At 40.5% G+C, this 24,280-nt stretch overlaps 1 protein-coding gene across 6 annotated transcripts in view; it reads right to left on the reverse strand.

Moving 5' to 3' along the window:
• Positions 1–24,280, reverse strand: part of ipcef1 (interaction protein for cytohesin exchange factors 1) — a 162,926-nt gene that overhangs the window by 80,606 nt on the left and 58,040 nt on the right. The window contains exon 1 of one of the 6 annotated variants that reach the window (XM_048601000.1): positions 1,618–1,636. The exons of the other annotated variants lie outside the window; for them this stretch is intronic. The gene's annotated coding sequence lies outside the window, so the exon portion shown is untranslated. Of the gene's footprint in view, positions 1–1,617; positions 1,637–24,280 lie in introns of those variants that run through there. 6 annotated transcript variants of the gene reach the window in all.

Consider the following 24,280-nt stretch of genomic DNA (forward strand, 5'->3'; position numbering starts at 1 on the left):
TGGCACATGGGTAGAAAGTGTATGTCAAGTCAAAGATTTATCTAAGCAATTATGGCTGGCTGGTTTAGTGCTAAATTTAGCCAGAAGTCAATTTGCTAATTTGCTAAGAGTGACTTACTTGGGACATGAGATTGGACAAGGACAGATGTTGCCAAGGACAATAAAAGTGAAGGCTTTATTGGAACTCCCTGTTCCTAGACTAAAACTAGAAGTCATGAGGTATTTTAGGAATATGTATATTTTATCCGAAATGTATACTTACTTTCAGTATAGTACCTTTAACAAACGTATTAACAAAACAAACAAAAGTAGTATAGTCAGCAGAATACTAAGCAGCATTTGAGAAACTGAAGGCAATCTTAATAAATGAATCAGTGTTGGCCACTCTTGATTTTTCTAGACCTTTTGAAATGGCAATTGATGCCAGTGATTTGTGAGTGGGTGCTGTCTTGTTACAGGGTGATAAGTCGGGATAGAGAAATCAGAGGGGTATTTCTGTAGGAAATTAAACCGGTATCAGAAGAATACTTTACACTGGCAAAGTGTTATTTTCACTTCAGTACTTTAAGTCTATGTCCAACGTGGAAACAGGGAAATACTAACTTGCACTCATCATACTCCACTAGCCTTCTTTGAAAAGTTTGAAAACAGAATGTGAGACTAATCTGATGGAGCCTTTTGTTGAAACAATTTAATGTAAACATTATTCAAATTAATGGAAATGATAATACCATTGTCGAAACATTATCCCAAATTTAAAATGTTATAAGTTGAAATTTAACAAATTCTAAGAGTCTGTCAATTTGTATAATGGGGAAGAAGAATGAATGGATGTAAGTCTTGTTTTGTTACGTATAACACGTTTATAATGAACCACATTTTTAAAAATGGCATTTGATTCTTTTAAGGATGGAGGTTTGTAAGAACTGTATCATTTTATTTTTGTGTCTTTAAAAACTACGGACTGCAATGAGAAAGAAATCTTTTTAAAACAGGGACTAACCAGGATGGCTGTAAGTACTGCTGAGGCTGTATGAGTCTCTGGTCAGGCCACATTTGAAATATTGAGAGCAGTTTTGGACCCATTTCTAAGGAACAATGTGCTGTTGTTGGAGAGGGTTCAGAGAAGGTTCACAAGAATGATTCTGGGAATGAAGCGCTAGTCATATGAGGAACAGTTGAGGACTCTAGGTCTGTCCTCAATGCAATTTAGAAGGATAAGGGGATCTCTTTGAAACTTATAGAATACCGAGAGGCCTGGATAGAGTGGACTTGGAGAAGATGTTTCCACCACTAGGAGAGACCAGAATCCAGGATCACAGCAACAGAGAGAAGGGACAACCCTTTAGAACAGAGATGAGGAGGAATTTCTTCAGCCAGAGTGTGGCGAATCTGTAGAACTCATTGCCACAGAAGGCTGCAGAGACCAAGTTATTTAGTGTAGACAGATAAGTTCTTGTTTAGTAGGGGATCAAGGGTTATGGGGAGAAGGCAGGAGAATGGGGTGAAAAACATATCAACCAAGATCAAATGGTGGAGAAGATACAGTGGGCCGACTGGCCTAAATCTGCTTCTATGCTTTATGGTTTTATAATTTCACAGCAAGGAAAATCATACCTATTGTGAACTCTGATTTTAGGGTGGCAATGGGATCCCATAGTGTACGAACAATCAGGAGCCGAGAAGCTGTTTACAAGTAAAGCTGACTGGTTCTCAGCTAACTGAGCAGGTTAGACCTGGAAATAAATTACGGAGACACAGACACAGAGAGAGACAAAGACACAGAAGTTGTATGTTCTCTGCAGTAAAAACAAAATCAGTTTAAATTTAAGAAATCTTGTTACCTTTCCTGTAGCTATGAGGTATAGTTCTTGCATTGATAAATTAAAGGCATTTTATAAACGGACTATCCAGTCTGTGCCTCTTACAAACCATTGGAAGCACTCAGAGAAAGGCAATTAAACACCATGTGCCAGGCCAGCCAAAGAAGGGTCATCTCAATGTCAAAGCCAGGAAGCAAAGACCACTGAACTGACTTTCCAGTCTTTTTCTACCTCTGATGATAATCAATTTCCATGCACGTGTGTGTGAATTTCTAGGGTGATTACAGTTTTAGAAGTATGACATTTCAATAGTTTATATCTGGTTACCTGTAGTTATAATCTAATTATTTGTAATAAATAATAATCTTATTTGATACGGAAAACTAGTTGTACTTTCGAATCAACCTTGGTCTGAAGGTCGGATAAATTGGGATACTGTGCATACTTAAAAAAAAACTAACATTTGCAAAGACTCCAGGAGCAGTGGGGCTTGATTTACAGGACACTAGTCCAGTTGGTCATATCGCACTTAACAAGTATTTATTGTACTTACATATAAAGTACTGTTGTGTGACAGCAATGGGTTTAATTCTCATAAACTATTTAGGCATAACTCTGGCTTTCAGGAGCGAGGTATGTCAAATCTGTTTCAATCAGGACCTCATGTAAACTAACAGTTTCTCGATCTAAGTAGTGCATGACATAATCGGGGCTTGGCTGGTGTTAATCTAAATTCAAGTGAACACTTTCAGAACCATTAACTTATACATTGTTTCTCTCCAAGCTTTGTTTCCCTTTATTAAAAGTTATACATTCACGTATGTAACTACTTTTACATTTATCATTACTCCATGTCGCCCAAGTCCCCTAAATGCAGGCAGTCTGGAGGTTGGACAATTCTTTCAGAACATATTCCCTTTTAATTTGGCAGCTTGTTGGAAGATTAATAATTCATTGGCTTGAGTTGATATTGATTCTGATTTTCTGTAAATCATTTCTCTACTAGAGTATTTTTTTAAGCTCTTGAACGTTCTTCATGGAGGATGTTGTTCTGGCAAATTTGGGAGTTAAACCATTACTTTATCTGCATGATTCTTAATTTCCTGGATTTCTTTTGCCATTGAAATCTTTCCTGCTATCCCAGGCAATTGCCCAAAACACATCATTTGGAGGTGCAAGTGGTGGAAGTTGGAGATATAATCTTAAAACAGTCATACTGTGGCAACAAGTTGTTCCCTAACTATCCTGGTTATCTGGACCATGCAATTTTTTTTCAATTTGGACAGGTATTTTCATTTTAGCATGACCCATGATGTTAGACTATCAATTTCTTCTTTTTAACTGTTTCCTGTATCTGTACACTTTATTTTGGTTTTCATGACATTGCATGCAGCTCATCTCCATTTTGTTCAAGCAAATCTTTACTCTCAATTTACTGGTTCATCTGATTCAAAGTACATAAGCTCTCTTCTTCAACTTGATGATTACGTTGTGTGTCTTCATTTCTCCTCTTTGAATGTCTTTCTGGTGAACTAAACATTTCTACATCCTTAGTCATGTTACGGGAGGATTGTTGCTCAATCAGCACTAACTTTATCACTGGCATTGACAATTCTACTTTGAGAGACAATGGATTGAAATTTTCTTCATTGTTGTCAGGAATGGAAAGCAGTTCCTCCAGTCAGGGTTCTGATGAAGAGTGAATGGACTCGGACCACTAAATCCACTTTCTTCCTACAGTTGCTGCCAAATCCAGAGTTTTTCCAGAAATTTCTGTTTTCATTTCAGGTTTCCAGCATCCACAGTTCTTTGTTTTATTTTTAGCATTTCCAACAGTTTTGTAAAGTCTGTGACTGTTTTATTTACTTTATGAAACAAATATCTTATGCCAACAAAGGTAAGCTGACTACATGTTTTCTTCTTGGTCAATGATAACCCCAGGACATTGATAGTGGGGGATTCAATGACGGTATCACCATTGAATGTCAAGTGGTAGTGGTTGGATTGTCTCTTTTTGATGATGGTCATAGCCTGGCATTTGTGTGGCGCAAATGTTTCTTGCCAAATTTCAGCTCAAGTCTGCATATCGTCCAGATCTTGTTGCATTTCAACATGGACTGCTTCAGTATCTGAGGAGTCATGAATGGTGCTAAACATTGTGCAATCATCGGCGAACATCCTCACTTTTGAACTTATGATGGAGGAGAGATCATTGATGAAGCAGCTGAAGATGGTTGGGACGAGGACACTACCCTGAGGAATTCCTGCAGAGATGTCCTGGAGCTGAAATGACTGATCTCCAACAACCACAACCACCTTACTATGTGCCAGGTATGACTCCAATCACCAGAGAGTTTTCCCCCTGATACCCACTGATTCCAGTTTTGCTGAGGCTCCTTGATGCCACATTTGCTGAATGTAGCCTTGATGTCAAGGGCTGTCACTCTCACCTCACCTCTGGAATTCAGCTCTCTTGTCTATGTTTGAACCAAGGCTGTGATGAGGTCAGAATGTGAGTGGCCCTGGCTGAACCCAAACTGGGCATCACTGAGCAGGTTATTGCTGAGCAGGTGCTGCTTTGCAGCACCAATAATGACACCTTCCATCACTTTACTGATGATTGACAGTAGACTAATAGGGTGGTAATTGGCAGTAATTGGATTTGTCCTGCTTTTTATATACAGGGCATACCTGGGCAATTTTTCACATTGTCTGGTAAATACCAGTGTTGGAACTGTACTGGAAGAGCTTGGCTAAGGGAGCAGCAGGTTCTGGAGCACAAGACTTCAGTACTACTGCTGGAATGTTGTCAGGGCCCATAGCCTTTGCAGTATCCAGCGTCTCAAACTGTTTCTTGATATAACATGCAGTGAATCAAATTGGCTGAAGACTGATATCTGTAATGCTGGGAACCACTGGAGAAGGCTGAGATGGATCATCCACTCAGCATTTCTGGCTGAAGATTGCTGCAAAAGCTTCAACCTTATCTTTTACAGTGATGGGCTGGGCGCTTTCATCATTGAGGATGCAGATATTTGTGGAGCTTCCTCTTCCAGTGAGTTGTTTACTTGTGGTAGGACTGTAGAGCTTAGATCTGATCTGGTGGTGATGGGATTGCTTAGCTCTGTCTATCACCCAGCTGCCTATGCTGTTTGGCATGTAAGTAGTCCTGTTTGGTGGCTTCATCAGATTGACACCTTATTTTCAGGTATGTCTGGTGCTGCTTCTGGCATGCCCTCCTGTGTGTTCTATTGAACTAGGGTTGATCCCTGGCTTGATGGTAATGGTTGAGTAGGGGATATGCTGGGCCATGAGGTTACAGATTGTGCTGGAGTACAATTCTGCTGCTCTTATGGCCCACTGTGCCTCATGGATGCCCAGTCTTGTGTTGCTAGATCTGTTCAAAGTCTGTCCCATTAGTACAGTGATAGTGCCACACAACACGATGGAAGTTATTGTCTTTATGAAGGTGGGACTTCATTTCCACAAGGACTGTCTGGTGGTCACTCTTACCAATACTGTCACGGTCAGATGCTTCTGCAACTGGCAAGTTGCTAAAGATGAGGTCATATGTTTTTCCCTCCTGTTGGTTCCATCACGACCTGCCGCAGACCTAGTCCAGCAGCCATGTCCTTTAGGCCCCAACGAGCTCAATAAGTAGTACTGCTGCTGAACCATTCTTGGTGATGGACATGAAATTCCCCCACTCAGAGTACATTTTGTGCTCTAGCCATCCTCAGTGCTTCCTTCTATTGTTGTTCAACATGGAGGAGTACCGATTCATCAGTTGATGGAGGATGGTACATGGTAATCAGCAGGTGTTTTCCTTGGCCGTGTTTAACCTGAAGCTGTGAGACTGCGTGCAGTCTGGAGCCAATGTTGATGACTCCCAGGGCAACTCTCTCCTGACTGTAAACCACTGTGCTGCCACCTCTGCAGGGTTTCTCCTGTCGGCAGGACAGGACATATCCAGGGATGGTAATGGTGGTGTCTGGGACATCGTTTGTAAGGTATGATTCTGTGAGTATGACTATGTCAGACTGTTGCTTGACTAGTCTGTGAGACAGCTCTCCCAATTTTGGCACTAGCCCTCAGATGTTAGTGAGGAGGACTTTGCAGGGTTAAAAACTCTGTTTCTGCCGTTGTCTTTTCCGATGTCGAGGTTGATGCCGAGTGATCCATCCAGTTTCATTTCTTTGAGACTTTGTAGTGATTGGTACGACTGAATGGCTTGCTAGGCCATTTCAGAGGGCAATTGAGAGTCAACCATATTGCTGTGGGTCTGGAGTCATATGTCAGGCCAGACTAGGTGAGGATTTCCTTCCCTGAAGGACATTAGTGAACCACATATGGAATCTGTGCTATTGTCATCACTAACAATGGCTCACAATTAGTTGAGTGTTTTAAATCCTTTGCAGTCTCATATAGATTTGTCCGTATTACAAGTTTACCCAGGCACCCTGAAGAAATAGTCTGGCTGAGTGAGGAGCAAGCACAATTCACAGCATCCTGAGAAAGAATAAAGATTTTTGTTTAGCCCCACTCAAATCCTGCATTGCAACATCACAGAATGTCTTCACCTGGTGCTGCAGGCTATGAACTCAACTTCACTTCCTTTCCTATACACTAGCACCAAACATCACCATGACCACAAATAAGCACAGCAGAAAGAAGAATTCAACAGAGTAGGCCAAGCCCACATCTTCAACAGAGTTCATGATCTTCCCATATTGGAAAGGGGAGAGAAGTTCTGACTCAGGGACTGACAATGAGAGGGTTCTGTGCTTATGAGGCAGCAACAATCAAGATCATATATTATCCAAACAGGAGTCAAGATCATCTGAGGAGAAGAGAGTTCCTTGACTTCACTGAAAAAGAAGCTATTAGTCAGATAGGTTATATAAACCGATTCTCGGGATGAAACTGTAACTTCACAACAATTAAAGACTGAGACAAGGAATTCCACAACCTCCAAACAGAACTGCATATATGTTCAGCAAGATTGGTGAAATGACTCCAAATATTATTGCTTAAAGGAATATGTTTTGAGGAGAGGAGTAGGAAAATGTATTAGTAACAATGGGGTTAATGACTTGGGGGAGATGTAGAGTATGGGATCATGATGTCAGATCAGGGACTGAAATGTAATGGAAGAAAGTACTGGCAGAGCTCTGCTCTACCATCTAATGCATTCAATTAATAGACAATAAATATTAATAGTTTGCATCAGCCTTGTGTTCAGCCTTCATATGTCTCAAGCTCGTAGAATTTCCTAATGATATTTCTCCAATCTTCAGCCCCACTTCCCTTAGCAATCTGGATTTCAAGCCATTCACACTAGGCAACTTATCACCTCCAGGAAGAGCCGTCTTTCTTGTACATCCTGCCTAAAAATTTATATCTCACCTATTTCCTCCACCACCTCTGCTTTGTCTAATATTTTTCTCTTCTTTAGTAGACTCTAATATGCTGTATTAATTAAATATTCTAGCCTTGTCTTGTATCACCTTCTTTGTTCCAGAAGACTGACATTTCATCACAATTTGCAACTTCATGGCCCAGCAACCCGGTAAACCCCACTCTAGGTTGACATCAAACCAGAGGACCAATGTTGGTTCAATGAGGAATATAAGAAAGCATGGATTAACAATAGTCAAAACTGGTGATGCCACCTTGCCGAAGTTAAAATATGGAATTACATGCGTTTGAAGGAGTGAAAGCAGCATTTCCTAGACAGGGCTAAGTTATTCCATAATAATAATGGATCAGACCAAATCTCTGAGGTTCTGCCATATCCAGTTGTGAATTATGTCTGATCTTGTCATAGACTCAGCTCCACTTATCCATTCATTCACCACAACACTTAATTCTTTTACTGTTCAAAAATCTATTTATCTTTGCCTTAAAAACACTCAATGAGGTAGCCTCAACTGTTTCACTGGGCAGGGAATTCCACAGATTCACAACCATTTGGGAGAAAGGTTCCTCCTCAACTCAGTTCTGAATCTGCTTTCCCTTACTTTGAGGCTATGCCTCATAATTCTAGGTCTACATACAAGTGGAAACAACCTCCTTGCTTCTATCTTATCTATTACCTTCATGTTTCTGTTTGTTTCTTTAAGATCACCCCTCATTCCTGTAAATTCCAATGAGCATAGTCCCAATCAAGTCAATTTCTTCTCATTAGCCAACCCTCTCAACTATGGAATCAATCTAGCGAACCTCCTCTGCACATCCTCCAGTGCCAACACATCCTTTCTCAAATAAGGAGACCAAAACTGTACATAGCACTCCAAGTGTGACCTCAACAGAACCCTATACAGCTGCAACATTACCTACCTGTTTTTAAACTCAATCCCTCCAGCAATGAAGGACAATATTTCATTTGCCTTCTTAATTACCTGCGGCACCTGCAAACCAACTTTTTGTGATTCATGCACAAGGACATGCAGGTCCCTCTGCACAGCGGCATGCTACAATTTTTCACCATTTAAATAGTAGTCTATTTTGCTGTTATTCTTACCAAAATGGATGACCTCACAATTTACCAACATTGTACGCCATCTGCCCAACCCTTGCCCACTCACTTAACCTATCTATATTCCTCTGCAGACTTTGCTCTACCAATCACTTTTGTGTCATTTGTGAACTTTGACACACCACACGTGGCCCCTATCTCCAAATCATCTATGTAAATTGTAAACAATTGTGGTCCCAACACTGATCCCTGAGGCATACCACTAGTCACTGATCGCCAGCAGAAAAACACCCATTTATCCTCACTCTTTGCTTTCTGTTAGTTAACCAATCCTCTATCCATGCTAATACATTATCTGTAACACTGTGCACCTAAATCTTATGCAGCAGCCTTCTGTGTGGCACATTGTCAAATGCCTTCTGGAAATCCAAATATACCACATCCACTAGTACCGTGTTGTCTACCATGCTTGTGATGTCCTCAAAGAATTCCAGTAAATTAGTTGAACATAATCTGCCTTTCATGAACACATACTGCGTCTGCCCGATGGGACAATTTCTATGCAGATGTCTCTCTATTTCTTCCTTAATGATAGATTCAAGCATTTTCTCCACCATGGAAGTTAAGCCAATTGACCTATATTTACTCGCCTCATGTCTACTTCCTTTTTTTAAACAGTGGAGTCATATTTGCTATTTTCCAATGTGATGGAACAGGTCCAGAGTCTAGAAAATTTTGGTAAATTACCACGAGTGTATTTGTTATTTCCCCCACCATTACTTTTGGTACCCTGAGATGCATTCTGTTAGGGCCAGGAGACTTGGCTACCTTCAGTCCCATTAGCTTGCCCAACACTTTAGTGATAATGATTGTTTCTAGGTCCACACCTGCCATAGCCTCCTTGTAATCAATTATTAGCATGTTTATTTGTGTCTTCCACTGCGAAGACCGACACTAACACCTCAGCCATTTCCATATTTCCCATTATTAAACCCCCTTCTCACCCTCTAAAGAACCAATGCTTACCTTAGCTACTGTTTTTCACTTTATATATTTGTAAAAATGTTTACAATCTATTTTCATATCCTGAGCTTACTCTCATAATTTATCTTACCTTTCTTTATAGCTTTTTTATGTCTTTCTGAGGGCCTTTAAAGATTTCCTAATCCTCTAGTTTCCCACTAATCTTTGCCACTTTGCATGCATTAGTTTTCAATTTGATATCCGCCTTTATTTCCTCAGTTATCCATAGCTGATTATCTCTTTTCCTACTGTCCTTCCTTTTCACTGGTATATGCTTTTGTTGAGTACAGTGAAAAATTGCTTTGAAAGTCCTGTACTGTTCCTCAATTGTCCCACCATATAGTCTTTGCTCCCAGTCTACCTTAGCCAACTCCTCCCTCATCCCATTGTAGTCTCCCTTGTTTAAGCACAAGACACCGGTATTAGATTTTACCTTCTCACCCTCCATTTGTATTTTAAATTCAACCATACTGTGATCGCTCCTTCTGTAAAGATCCCTAACTATGAGTTAATCAAATATTCCTGTCTCCCTATACAGGATCAGATCTAGAATAGCTTGCTCCTTCATAGGTTCCAGTATATACTGTTTGAAGAAGCTATCATGGAGACATTCTATGAACTCCTTCTCAAGGTTGCCTTCACCAATTTGGTTTGACCAATCAATATGTAGATTAAAATCCCCCATGATAATTGCCACACCATTTTTACATGCATCAGTTATTTCTTTGTTTATTGCCTGCCCTACCATGATGTTATTATTTGGTGGCCTAAAGACTACGTCTATCAGTGACGTTTTCCGCTTACTATTTCTAATTTCCAACTACATTGATTTGACCTTTTTCTCCATAGAACCTATATTACCTCTCACTACTGTCCTGATGTCATCTTTAAATATTAGAGTTACACCACATCCCTTTCCTTCCTGTCTGTCCTTCCAAAGAGTCTGATACCACTGGATATTTAACTCCTACTCATGACTACCCTGCAATCTTGTCTCTGTAATGGCCACTAAATCATACCCATTCACCATGATTTGTGCCATCAACTCATTTAGCTTGTTATGAATGCTACGAGCATTCAGGTAGAGTGGCCCTTCTGCTACATTTTATATATTTTTTCTTTTAGAATCTTAACATCTCGACCAGAAGAATCTTTGTTTTTAAACATTCTCTCTTTTTCTGTCAGTACCTGGTTTCCACTCATCTTAATGCTACACTGCTCAGCTGTTTCCTGCTTGTTATTTATTGTCTTGATTCTTTCTCCTTAAGGTCTCACCCACTCTAACTAACTCAGAGCCTCCCCTTAGGTTCTCATTCCCCTGCCAAACTAGTTTAAAGTCCACCCAACAGTGCTAGCAAAACCACCTGCAAGAATATTACATGAGTAACAAGATGAAGAGTGTCCATAACCAACCACCTCCTCAATGATGGTACAGATGTTAGTTCAAAAACAAAGCTGAAGCAATATTTTTCAGCGTGAAGTACCAAGTTGCTAATCCCTCACAGCTTTCTGATATAAAAAACTGACACACCAAATCCTTTAGGCACTGGCAACATCCCAACTACAGTGTAGAAAGTATGTCCTCCAGAATGAGCCACGCCTATAGCCTGACTATTGCAATATAACACAACTCTGAGATCTACTTGAAAAAGTGGAAATTTTAACAGCTATGCCCAGTGCACAAAAAGCATGATAAATCCAATCCAATTTCATGCCACATTAGTCCACTCATCAACAAGGTGCCATGGACAACACAAGCAAGTGGCATTTATTAGCTGCTCAACAATTCTCAGAAGCTGCATGACATCTTCATCAGGTGAACGAGCCTGATGAATGAGCAGCGCTTCTAAAACTTGTGAATTCAAATAAATCTGTTGGACTATACCTGGTGTTGTGTGACTTCTAACTTTGTACACCCCAGTCCAACACTGGCACCTCCACATCATGGCAACAATTCTCAGTTTGGGCTCCATCAAGGCCATTTAGCTTCAGACTGCACCTCCTCTTCATTTTCTATACTAAATGGAACGTAGGGCTAGTCTATGCAACCTGTGGTCATAATTAAACACCTTAAGCCCAGGCATCATTCAAGTGAACTTGTGTTATACACTCTCCAAGGCTGATATATTGAGATAAATTGCCTAGAACCACATGTTAGTGAGATCTGACTAGTGTCTTACTACAACCATAGCTTTCATTCCTTTGCCTTTCAGCCCCCTTGAGATATTCTAATAACCTTCAAAATTATTTTTCACATCGTCCATTAGGTTTTAGAGATTTCTGCTCTGAACTATGAAATCTATGTGCTTTTCTACAATTCCTAGCTTCTCACCACTTAGAAAATACTTTGATTCCAATTTTTCAGTCTAACGGACATGGTCTCACACAAAACTGCCACAGTTTTGCCAACCCACTCTATCAAAGTTTTTGTGCAACAGTTTGTTCCCATCCGCACATTTGACCATACCACCTAACTTGATATATTCCTTCATCCAAGTCATTTAAAAATGTAGTAAATCACTGAGGCCCCAGCAGTGCTCATTAGGGGACAGGACAAGCTATATTCAGCCAATTCCAGCACAGAGCTCATGTTCCTACTCTCTCTGTCTCCTACCTATTAACCAAATCTCCCTGTTAATAGATTGACTGCATTCTAAATGCTCTTATTTTTGTTATGACTCACAACAGGATGTTGAATTATTAGTTGTAACTTAGGTGTGAATCATAAGTTCCATATAAGTAAACATTGGCCCAAATCTTTCAGTACTGACTGTAACATATCCAAATTCTATGCTGATCGATGATGGCCTAATACATCCTTTGAGACAAAAAGGCCTCACCAAAGATTCCAATGGCATTCCAATTGTTCCACCTTGTCAAAATGAAAATGAACCATTTAATCTATTGTTTCCTGTTAGCTAACCAATTGTTTATCTATGCAAAAAATATTATGCACTACCCCATGACCTCTTATTTGTTTATTAACTTTTAATGTGACACATTATGAAATACCTTCTGCAAACCTAAGAACACCACATACACACTCTTCCTTTATGGCATTTGGTAGGTATATACGTAACTGATAAACCTGACCTCTGCTCAGAAGGTTCTGCTGCAACTAGGACAGAACACGACGCATGATTGAGATTTGGAGGAGTAGATGGCTCTGGATTTTCTTTCCCTGCATTTTCTGTCTGCACTAAATATTCACCCTCTTTTCTCACAATCTCAAGAAAGCTTTTTGCTATCAAAGTCGGCATCAAAGCATCTAAGTGAAGACTCATACAGTATCTTTGTGGTTCTTCCTTTCACTGCCACAAAGATGTTCCTGTGATATCTTATTTCAATTTCAAAGTTACCATCTCACAAGGTATTGGATAACATGGAGGAGAAAAAAAAAAGCCAAAGAAGACTGATGCCAGCAAATTAGCCCTGTTTAACTGCATTCGTGATTGGAAATGGATCAAATGGCTCATCATAATTGGGATATGCCTGAGCTTGACGTCACTGAACCGTTGAAACATTATATATGAGCATAGAGGTTAGGAGCAAGACTAGGCCATTTGGCCCCTCAAGCCTAATTCAACATTCCAAAAGATCATGGCCAATTGGATTGTGGCCTCAATCCACATTGCATGATACCCTTGATAACTTTGGCTCCAAAGCAAGAGCTAAGGTTGAAGCACTTGTCAGGAAATACAGTTAGAAGTGCCAGGTGAATTCATAGAATCCCTACAGTGTTGAAGCAGGCCATTCAGCCCATCAAGTCACACTGACTCTCCAAAGACCATTCCACCCAAACCTATTCTATCCCTGCATTTCCCATGGCTAATCCACCTAACTTGCACATTTTTGGACCATGGGAGGAAATCACACTCACATACACACGTTCACACGGAGAATGTGCAAATTTCACTCAGAGAGTCACCCAAGGCTGGAATCAAACCTGGGTTCCTGGTGCTGTGAGGCAGCAGTGCTACTCACTGCACCAATGTGCTGCTTGGTGATCCATTTCGGATGCTTCCTGAGATCCCCAGGATCCCTTCAACTCACTTCACATGATTTAAAGAAATAGATGAAGTTACTGACTGCTGCAAAGGCTATGGGTCCTGGCATTCTGGATATAGTACTGAAGACTTGTGCTCCAGAGCTCGTAATGCTCCTAACCAAACTGTTCCTGTACACCTGATATCTACCCAGAAATTTGGGAAATTGCCCAGATATATCCTGTACACAAAAAAGAAAGACAAATCTAACACGGCCAATCACCAGCCAATCAATCTACTCTTGATCATCAGCAAAATGACGATGCTATCAAGTTGCACTTACTGAGGAATAAACTGCTCATTGATGACCAGTTTAAATTAAAACATGGACATTCACCTACTGACCTCATTACAGTCTTGGTCCAAACTGGACAAAAGAGCTGGACTCAAGACAAAAAATGAAGGTGATTTACTGTAACATTAAAGACATTTGACTGACTGGTAGCAAAGGACTCTGGCAAAACTGGAGTCAATGGAAATCAGGGACAAATCTCTCTGCTGGATGGACTGATTCTGAGCACAAAGGAAGATATTCTGGTCATTACAGGTCTATTATCTCAGTCCAAGGGCATCTCTACAGGAATTCCTCAGGGTAGTGTCCTTGACCTAACCATCTTCAACTGCATTGTCAATGACCTTCCCTCCATCATAAGGTCAGAAGTGGAGATGTTTGCCAATGATCGCACAATGTTCAGCACCATTTGCAACTCCTTAGATACTTAAGCTGTCCATGTACAAATGCAGCAAGACCTGGAAATATTCGGGCTTGGGCTGATAAGTGGCAAGTAGTGTCATGCCACACAAGTACAAGAAAATCACCATCTTCAACAAGAGAGAGTCTAGCCATCACAGTTGGCCTTCAATGGCATTGCCATCATTGAATCCTGGAGGTAACTACTGACCTGAAACTGTTTTGGACCATTCATATTTAATAACCGTGGTTACAAAAGTCAGTTGGACTGGGAATTCTGTGACATGTAATTCATCTCCTGACTCTTGAAACCTGTCCATCATCTATAAGTCAGGCATGTGATGGAATACCTGCCACTTACCTGGTTCGATGCAACTCTAACAACAGTCAAAAAAACTCAACACCATCCAAGACGAAGCAGTCCACTTGATTCCATCTAACAGTTTTAACTTTCACTCCTTCCACAATTGTACCATCTGGAAGATACACTACAGCAACTCAACAAGGCTCCACAGACTGAATCTTCTAAACCAGTGATCTCTACCACCTAGGGCAAAGGCAGCTGATAAAAGGGATCACTACCACTGAAATTTCCCTTCAAGTTACAAGTTATTTAGACTTGCTATACTAATATTCCTTCGTTGCGGATGAGTCAGAATGCTAGAACACCTTTCTGAACAGGACTCTGGGTGTACTGACACCACGTAGGCTGCAGCGGTTCAAGAAAGTGGCTCACTATCACCTTCTCAAAGCAATTAGGGATGAGCAACTGGCCTAATCAGCAATGCTCATATTCCATAAATGAATAAAAAAGATATTCCTGGCTAACCTGATAACTTTTGGTCCATTTGTTAGTTAGAAATCTACTTATCACCGCCTTAAAAATATTCAATGACCCTGCCTCCATCACTCTTTGGGTATGAGAATTCTGCAGACTCATGCTCTGAGATAAAACATTTTTCCTCATCTCTGCCTTAAATGGGAGACATCTATGTCCCCTAGCTCTAGTCTCTCCTACGGGGAGAAACATTCTTACAGCATTCACTCTGTTAAGTCTCCTCAGGATCTTACATGTTTCAATACAATCATTTCTAATTGGTCTAACTTCGAAAAGATAAAGCCCAAACCTGTCCAATGTTTCCTCATACAATAGCCTCCTCTTAGTTTAGTGAACAATCTCTGGACTGCCTCTAATGCAGTTATGTCCTTTGTGAAACTAAGAAACCAAAGCTCTCAATGTGGTCTCACCAATGTCCGATTCAACTTAGCAAAACATTCATTAATTAAGCAGAGAAATCAGAGTTAAGCTTTCAGGTCGAGTGACCCTTCCTCAGATTTCTGTTTTTGTTTCTGATTTAAGGCATCCACAGTTCTTTCGATTTTTGGTCCCACTAATTAAATTCTACTCCCCTTACAATAGACAACATTCTATTTCCCTTCTTAATTACTTGTTGTACTTGCATGTTATATCTTTTCATGTTACAGGATACTCAGATCCTATTGTACCCCAGAGTTCTGCAATCTCTCTGCAGTTAAACAACATGCTGCTTTTCTATTCTTCCTGCCAAAATAACACGTTCATATTTTCCCGCATTACATTTCATCTGCCAAATTTTTGCCTACTCACTTAACTATTTATATTCTTTTGCAAACTCTCTCTATCCATCTTACTTTTGTACCTATCTCTGTGTCAGCAGAAAACTTAGCAACCATACATTCAGTCACTCCATCTAAGTCATTTAAAAAGATTCTAAATTGTTCATTTCATCTTGTTGACCTGAAAATGAACCATTTATTCTACTGTTTCCTGTTGGCTAACCAATTGTTTATCCATGCACAAAATGTTATGCACTACACCATGATCTCTTATTTTAGCAACTTTTGATGTGGCATATTATCAAATGCTTTCTGCAAATCTAACATCACATACACAACTTTATCAACATTGCTTGTTACTTCCTCCAACAGTTCTAATAAGTTAATCAAACATGATTTCCCTTTCACAAAACCATATTGACCATATCTGATTGCTTTGAAATTTTCAACAGCCCCACTGCAACCACTGAGACCATAAAACAGTAAGATGCAGGAGCAGAATTAGGCCATCAGTCTATCAAGTATGCTGTGCCATTGGGTCATAGCTGATATGTTTCTCAACCTCATTCTTCTGCCTTCTCCCCATAACCTTTGATCCCCTTACTAATCAAGGATCTATCTACCTCTATCAGACACTCAATGACTTTGCCTCCACAACATTCTACAGTCTCTCAGTGCTTTATAAATTTCAAAGCAATCCTCCCTCGTCTTTCTAAACTCAATCAAGTACAAACCCAGAGTTCTCAACTGCTCCTCATATGACAAGTCCTTCATTCTCAGAATCATTCTTATGAACCTTCTTTGGACTCCCTCCAATGCCAGCACATCCTTCCTTAGATATGGGGCCCAAAACTGCTCAGAATATTCCAAATGTAGTCTGACCAGGGCCTTAAACAGCCTCAGTAGTACATCTCTTCCCTTGTATTCTAGTCCTCTTGAAATGAATATTAACATTGTATTTGCCTTCCTAACTGCCAACAGGACCTACATGTTATCCTTAAGAGAATCCCAAACAAGGACTCCTAAGTCCCTTTGTGCTTCAGATTTCCAAAACTTTTCCCCACTTAGAAAATAGTCTATGCCTCTATTCTTCCTGCTAAAGTGCATAACCTCACACTTTCCCACTTTTTTTCATTTGCCATTTCTTTGCCCACTCTCCTAGCCTGTCCAATTCCTTCTTCACCTTCCCAATTCCTCAACACTACCTGCCCCTCCACATACCTATGTGTCACCTGCAAACTTAGCAACAATGCTCTCTGTTCCTTCATTGTTAACATAAAGTGTGAATAGTTGTGGTCCCAACTCTGTCCCCTGCGTAACTCCATTAGTTACTAGCTGCCATACTGTACAAGATCCTTTATTCTCACTGTCTGCCTTCTGCCAGATGGTCAATTCTCCATCCATGCCAATACCCTGTCACAAACAACATGGGATCTTATTTGATTTAGAACCTCCTGGGAGGCATCCTGTAAAAGGACTACTGGAAGTCCAAATAGATGACATCCAATAGCTCTCCTTTGTCTAACTTGCTTGTTATCTCTTCAAAGAACTCTAACAGGTTTGTCAGGCATGACCTCCTCTTGATGAATTCATGTTGGACTCAGCCCTATTTCACCATGCACTTCCAAGTACTCCTCAATCTCATCCTTAATAATGGACTCTAAATCTTACCAACAATCAAGGTCAGACAGTTCTTACTATCTCTAACCAGCCTATAGTTTCCTGTCTTCTGCCTTCCTCCCTCCTTAAACATTGGTGTTACAACAGCCATTTTCTAGTTTTCTGAGACCCTCCCCAATTCCAGTTGTTCCTGAAAGATCAGCCCCAGTGCCTCCACAATTTCCTCAGCGATCTCCTCCAGAGCTCTGGGGTGTGATCCATCATGTCCACATGATTTATCCACCTTCAGACTTTTCAGCTGCGCCAGAACCTTCTCCTTAGTGATAGGCACTATACTCACCTCTCCCCCTGACTTGCTTGAAGTTCTGGTATGCTGCTGATATCTTCCACTGTGAAAACTGATTCAAAGTACCTATTCAGTTCCCCTGCCCTTTCTTTGTTCCCCATCACTACTTCTCCAGTCTCATTTTCCAACAGTCCAATGTCCACTTTTGCCTCTATTTACCTTTTAGATATCTAAAAACACACCTATAAGTTTGGGATTGAACTCAAGGTACTACGTATCGACTTGAGGGATAATCATAAATCGTAAGGGGAGAACCTGGGCCTGGGATGTCCAGTTGTTTGGCACCATGCATACACCTTCTCGGTGAAATCTGTTATACATTTTCAGACAGCAGAAGGGAAAGATCTGTCCCATGTCTGGGATTCTCAAACTGTTTCAATACCATTAATGGTCAAATCAGATCAATTTACCTTATGTGTGGAACCGAATGGAGGGAATAGATCTGTATGTCACAATCTATAGTGCTAGTCGTATTATCAGTGAGAATGGGTAGGAATTGCAAGGATACAGTAAAGGTTCATCACATTCTCCAGCATTGCTGAGATAGTGAAGTTGTGAGGTGCATTGGAAGTAGTCTTGGGATGTAGAACAATTTGGAAGTATGCACTGTCCTGCCTCACTGGGATGGTGTAAGGTGCACTATTTGAAGAGTCTTCACAACCACGTGTAATTTCCCTTCCACGTCACTAAACATTCTGACTTCAAACTCAATTGTTCCTCTTTCACTGTTGCTGTGTCAAAATCCGGAACTTCCTTTCTAACAGCATGTTAGCGTGCTTGCACCACATGGATTCCAATAGTTTAAGATAGCTCACATCCAGTTTCTCAAGGGCACTAGTGGGTGGGGGACAAAATGCTGGTTTTATCTGCACTATCCATATCGTATGAACAAAGGATAAAAGGATGTTGAATATTGCATTTAACTTGGATTTATCCTGGCCTCCTACAGATTATTCAGTGGACTCCGACTGATCTTGATATCAGTTTGCCCTAAACTATTAGTGAACTTGTTGAAACATTTAGACAGCAAGAGCCAACAGGTTCAATTGCTGTGTTTCTTTCTCTCTACACTGCAATCTCATTGTTGGAAAAAACAGGTCAATTGATCACACTCCTGTTGCAAGTTTAATGATGAGTTGGAAACATAGTAAAAGCTACAGAACGGGACACATGCCTTGCGTCTTCTGACCACTGTCAGAAATCTCCAAACGCAAAATTTAGTGACTGTGAAAGGAAGTCCTACATACCTTGTCATGCCTCACTACTATGAGATTTGCTGATTGCAAGTGATTTGTGCACAGCACCCAACTTTGTCAACTGCCATTAAAAGATTGAGTCTGCCTTGTTGGTACAGGTCCAGAATGTGCCAAAGGTCTCTGCCCAAATTCCCTGCATTTTTCTGTTTGGAATGAATTTTCCTGGAAGCAAACCACAGGAAAATTAGTCTTAGCATTGCAGAGGGCACTCATTCGGAGGCAATGACCCCATCTTGAAAGTGGAGACCCAGGTAGACAGGATAGTGAAGAAGGCATTTGGCATGCTTGCCTTTATTGGTCACTGCATTGAGTATAGGAGTTGGAAGGTCATATTGCAACTGTACAGGACATTTGTTAGGCCAATTTTGAAATACAGGAAGACTCTCCACTTGTAAATTAAAGGTGACTTGATGACAGGATACTGCCTTCTGTTGAGTTATTTCATTAACTTTAATAAAATTCCATACTGGAACTATGTCTCCATCAAACCTTATTCAGAGTCATTAGCTTCCAAGGCAACATAATTACAAAGGCTGAGCCAGTGAACCTTTACAAAACAGGCACTTTAGCACCTCTCCTGAATGTGGAGTTGTCAACCCTCCAAGACTGGTTTAGAGTTGTGAAGAATTATCAATTAATTTGCTCAATAAAGTACACAATCCAGGAGGAACGTCACAGGACAACGAGAAAATTGAAGTTTATTTTCCACTTCCATTTAGCCCTCTCCATTCATTAACTGTAAAAGTACTGACAAAGGATAAATGTTGTTTTACTATTCAGGGCTGTTGAGGCTGGGAAATCATGCAATTAAACTGCTGGAACTTGTCCAAAGAGTTAGCAACCCTCTCTGAATGCATACTTGTGTGTTTTTAGTTAGTTCATAGTTACTTTTATGTTGATTTTCAGTTCAGATTCTTGAGCTTAACAGTTCTAAGTTGGCTACCAGCATCTAAGTGGTTAAACCTGGTTTTCCCAAGCAGCAGACAATTAAGAACTATGAATCTGTCGCCAGGAGACAGAAAACTGATACAACAGCACAGACAGTGAGCTGGCTCCCAGACATCAGGCTCCCAGAATCAAAGATAAAAGCAGCGAGTGATTCATGCATTGTGGCCTATAAGAACTCCTTTTGCACGTCATTTGAAAAAAATCTAACCAAACACAAACATCTATTTGGTTACAATTATGCTAAAATACGGTGCATGCAATATCTAAAAATGGACAATCTCAGCATATGTCATTTAAATTTGGTTTCAACAACACAGTAATAAAACATGCACAAGCTTCATAGATGGGTATAGACTGAGGCTGTGTAACAGCTATTGGTTCTTTTTGGAACTGTAGCTTAAAGGAAAAAAAAATCCCTTCAGGCAAATGTTTAACCACAACTGATATGAATAATTATCTACCACAACCCCAATCAAAACAAAGGCTTAAATATCACCAAAATAAAGTTAGTTTTTTACTCAGCTCTGCCAAAACCACTTCTTGATTTCTATGAGCTATACAGAGTGACAGATATGTAGCTCCCAGGAGGCCATTCTGCTATTCTGCTTGTGCTAGCTCTTTCTAAAATTAATCTCCCTGATTAAGGATTGTTGGAAGTGGGACTAAGTTACAATGAGTTAGTGAGGAGTCAGAGGTCATGCAGGGTTTTTGACAGGATAGGATCAGCACCAGATGGCAGGTTGGAGAACAGTGAACAGTGGCTGGAGGATGCTGAACTGTGGCATTCAGAACATGGGAAGGAATGGGTTACCAAAAACTGAGAAGGTCAGAGCAGGAAGAATGATTGGCAGCTGCCCAGAGTTGAGGGAGATCAGGAGAGTGTTGTTCACGTGTAGAAGGGGATGGGGGTCTTGAGGGTTTAATTCTTAGATAGGTGGGGAAGAGGTCTTGAGGGTCAAACCTTGCTGCATATATACAGACTAAGAAATGAGAAAGACATAGTCACCAGAATTTCCCACAGACCTTGGTTCAGCAGCAAAGTATTATGTGGATTTGGCAGAGTGAGGTGCACCCAGTAAATGGATGAGTATAAATTAGCAATTCACTATGTCATTTGTGAAAGTTGTTCCCTATGGATGGTAAATGGGGAATGAGGAAACAGAGAATTCAGACTCTCGTTGAATAACCAAGATGGAAGAAAGAATCAGCTACTATTAGTTCTGAAGAAGGGTCATTGGTTCTGAAACATTCACTCTGCTTTTTCTCCACTGATACTGCCAGACCTGTTGAGTTTCTCCAGCAATTTCTGTTTTGTTTCTGCTTTCCAACATCAACAGTTCTTTGTTTTATGTTATTATAGAAGGAAGAAGGATAATTTTTACATTGGCCACAATTTGGGATTCTTCACCACAAGCAGAGAAAACCATTAAAACAGAATTGACATAAATATTTAAAGAGTCCAGGGGAATGTAAGTTCAGGATAGAGTCTCAATATAGGTATAGGTACCAGTAAGGTTGAAGTCGAGTGGATAATAGCCTCTCCTGCAAAGAAATTTGTATCACTCGATAAAAATTCCCCTTTATCCAGACAGAGCCCAGGGAATGGCTTAGAAATATTGTTGCTGAGTTGAGTTTGGGGCAATTGCCCATGAGAAGTGTCACAAAGAAAGAGCTTATTGACTTTTGTGTAGTCACTTGGTTTGGTTCTAGACATTTTAAGTGGTTAGCACTGCTGCCTCACAACACTAGGGACCCAGACTCGATTCCACCCTCGGGCCACTGTCTGTGTGGAGTTTGCACACTCTCCCCATGTCTGTGTGGGTTTCCTCCAGGTGCTCCGGTTTCCTCCCATAATACAAAGATGTGCAGGTTAGTTGGATTGGCCATACTAAATTGCCCATAGTGTTCAGGGATGCATCGATTAAATGGGTTATAGGGGGATGGGTCTGGGTGGGATCCTCTGAGGATCGGTGTGGACTTATTGGAGTGAAGGGCCTGTTTCCACACTGTAGGGATTCTATGATTCTGTGTGTAACCCAAGTATAAATTGACTATGAGAAATAACATTCTACCTTTTGATCTGGACTTTTAATCTTCCGAACTTTGTTTTCCCTGTATATATTCTCCCACTTGATGTATCTGTGACAAGCTATGCGTATTTTATCTGTCTTAATAATGAATCAATAAATTATTTGTTTTTTTTAAAGGGGCATAGCATAAGATCCTTATAAGTGGATTAGAAATGCTCTTTTTTCTCTGACTTTTGCAAGTATGATTACAATGAAGAGTTATTTTCTGCTTATGACAAAATTTAGTGTAGACTTCTTTTCTCCTAAATGGCAGGCTGACAAGGAAATTGCTTATTTTCATGATCTAATTAGGATTTTATGCATTTTGGCACAAGTTAGGAAATAGTAGGGTCCAATTATCAGTGTACTCTTCCCACTTAAGTCATGACACAGGTTGGTTCAGAAGCAACATTGCTGCTGTGAATTCATTCATGTCATTGCTAAGCTGATGTTCATACAATTTTGTTTTATTAGAGTTACTGGTGAAATCAATACCTGCAAAGTTTGCTGTCTTTTGTGACTTTCTCCCTTTTGTGTGCTCCCCCACATGTCCTGCTTACAGATGACTCCTTGGTTTGGACAACCACTCGCATAATAACGACTGACATGAACATTCAATCATCTCTCTAATACAAACTAAACAACTTTTACAGATGTCACTTGGTCAAATTTCTGGGAATATCTCTAATCAGAGTTTTCAATTTCTCTTTAAAAGATGTAATAGCAACTAACTCAACTAATCTCAGTGTCAATGTAATCCTTGCTTCAACAACATTGCATTTTGGTATTTATTTTCCACTTCCCCACATTTGTGGCAATAATTGCAAATTAATTTCATCATTAACTCCCTCGTGAAAAACAACTGTTTCAGTTATGAGGTCTAGTCGATTTTTATGTTTTGGGACCATGTCATTAAATTTAAGGCACAACGAAGGTAGTTGTGTGACCAGTTCTGAAATCTGTCTATTGGTCAGAGTGGGTGGTTAGATCATTAAATCAAAGAAGGGCTCAGATTGTTTTAATGGGAACAAGGCACAGGTAATTTAAACTTGGAGGCAATGGCAGCAGCCTCTGTTTTTCTGTGGGTACGTTCATGCCTGAGTATTCTTGGAGAGGGAGCACAAGGTGTTCACCAATACTCTTGAGCCTTTAGAGAGAGAGCTGGGCACCACACCAGGTAGAGTGTTTTATTTCCCCATTCAACTCCGTTTTAATTTAGCCCCCAGCCCCTCTCCCTCAACTTTGGTGGTCTGCATTGACTTCAATGGATTTTGTGTGTAAATTATTCAATTGGAAAACGAGGGTGATTTACTGGTGGTGGTTAATATCCTAAAAAAAAGGATGATTTAGTGATGGGGGAAAAATACATTCAGTTGTGTGTAAGAGCATTTCTGGATTGAAAAGAATGGCAGCAGCATGTGCGTTAACATTGGAGAATGTAAATTGCCAAAACCTCAGAAAAATAGTGACAATGTCAGGCTTTAATTAATTGTGCTTTTAACTTCCATTTATTTCCAAGATCAAAGAACATTGGCCTCTCAAAGATAGCTGGTGAGCATTTCTATCAAGGTAAATGGCCCATGGGATTAACATTGTGATGGGGAAGGGTTCAGAGGCAGCCATTGTAAAAATTGGATCACAGGTTTTCCGAGAATACCACTGAATATAGCAGACAGTGTTTTGTGTCTGCCTGGATGTGGAAGAGAAGGAGAAGTTAGAGACTAAAAAGTTTATATAGTTTGCACACAGGAATACAGAAGACTCAGATTTGTTTTCTTTAATCATTCATGCGATGGTCACTGGCTAGACCATCATTTATTACCCATCGCTACCTGCCATAAAGATGGTGGTGGTGAGCTGTCTTCTTGAATCACTGCAGTTCATAGAATCCCTATAGTGTGGAAACAGGCCCTTCAGCCCAACAAGTCCACACCAACCCTCAGACATCCCACCCAGACCCATCCCCCTATAAACCACCTAATCTACACATCCCTGAACACTACGGGCAATTTAGCATGGCCAATCCACATAGCCTGCACGTTGTTGGACTGTGGGAGGAAACCCACACAGACACAGGGAGAGTGTGAAAACTCCACACAGACAGTCACCCGAGAGTGGAATCGAACCCAGGTCCCTAGTGATGTGAGGCAGCAGTACTAACCACTGTGCCACCCCATGTGATGTAGGTAGACACATAATGCAGTTAGGGAGGGTTACCCTCTTTCAGCTTGAGAGAGAATTTCTGGGAAATTAAAACTTTACTGTGAAAAGCAGTTCTAAGTTTGCAAGTTAAGAGGCTGAGAAAAGAATGGGAATAAACCCTTGGGAGCTAAGAATCATCATAGGAGCAGAGAGGCTGACGTTTCGGGCCTAGACCCTTCATC

This window comes from Rhincodon typus, chromosome 9 (genome assembly GCF_021869965.1).
Source record: "Rhincodon typus isolate 14 chromosome 9, sRhiTyp1.1, whole genome shotgun sequence".
Lineage (NCBI taxonomy): Eukaryota > Metazoa > Chordata > Chondrichthyes > Orectolobiformes > Rhincodontidae > Rhincodon > Rhincodon typus.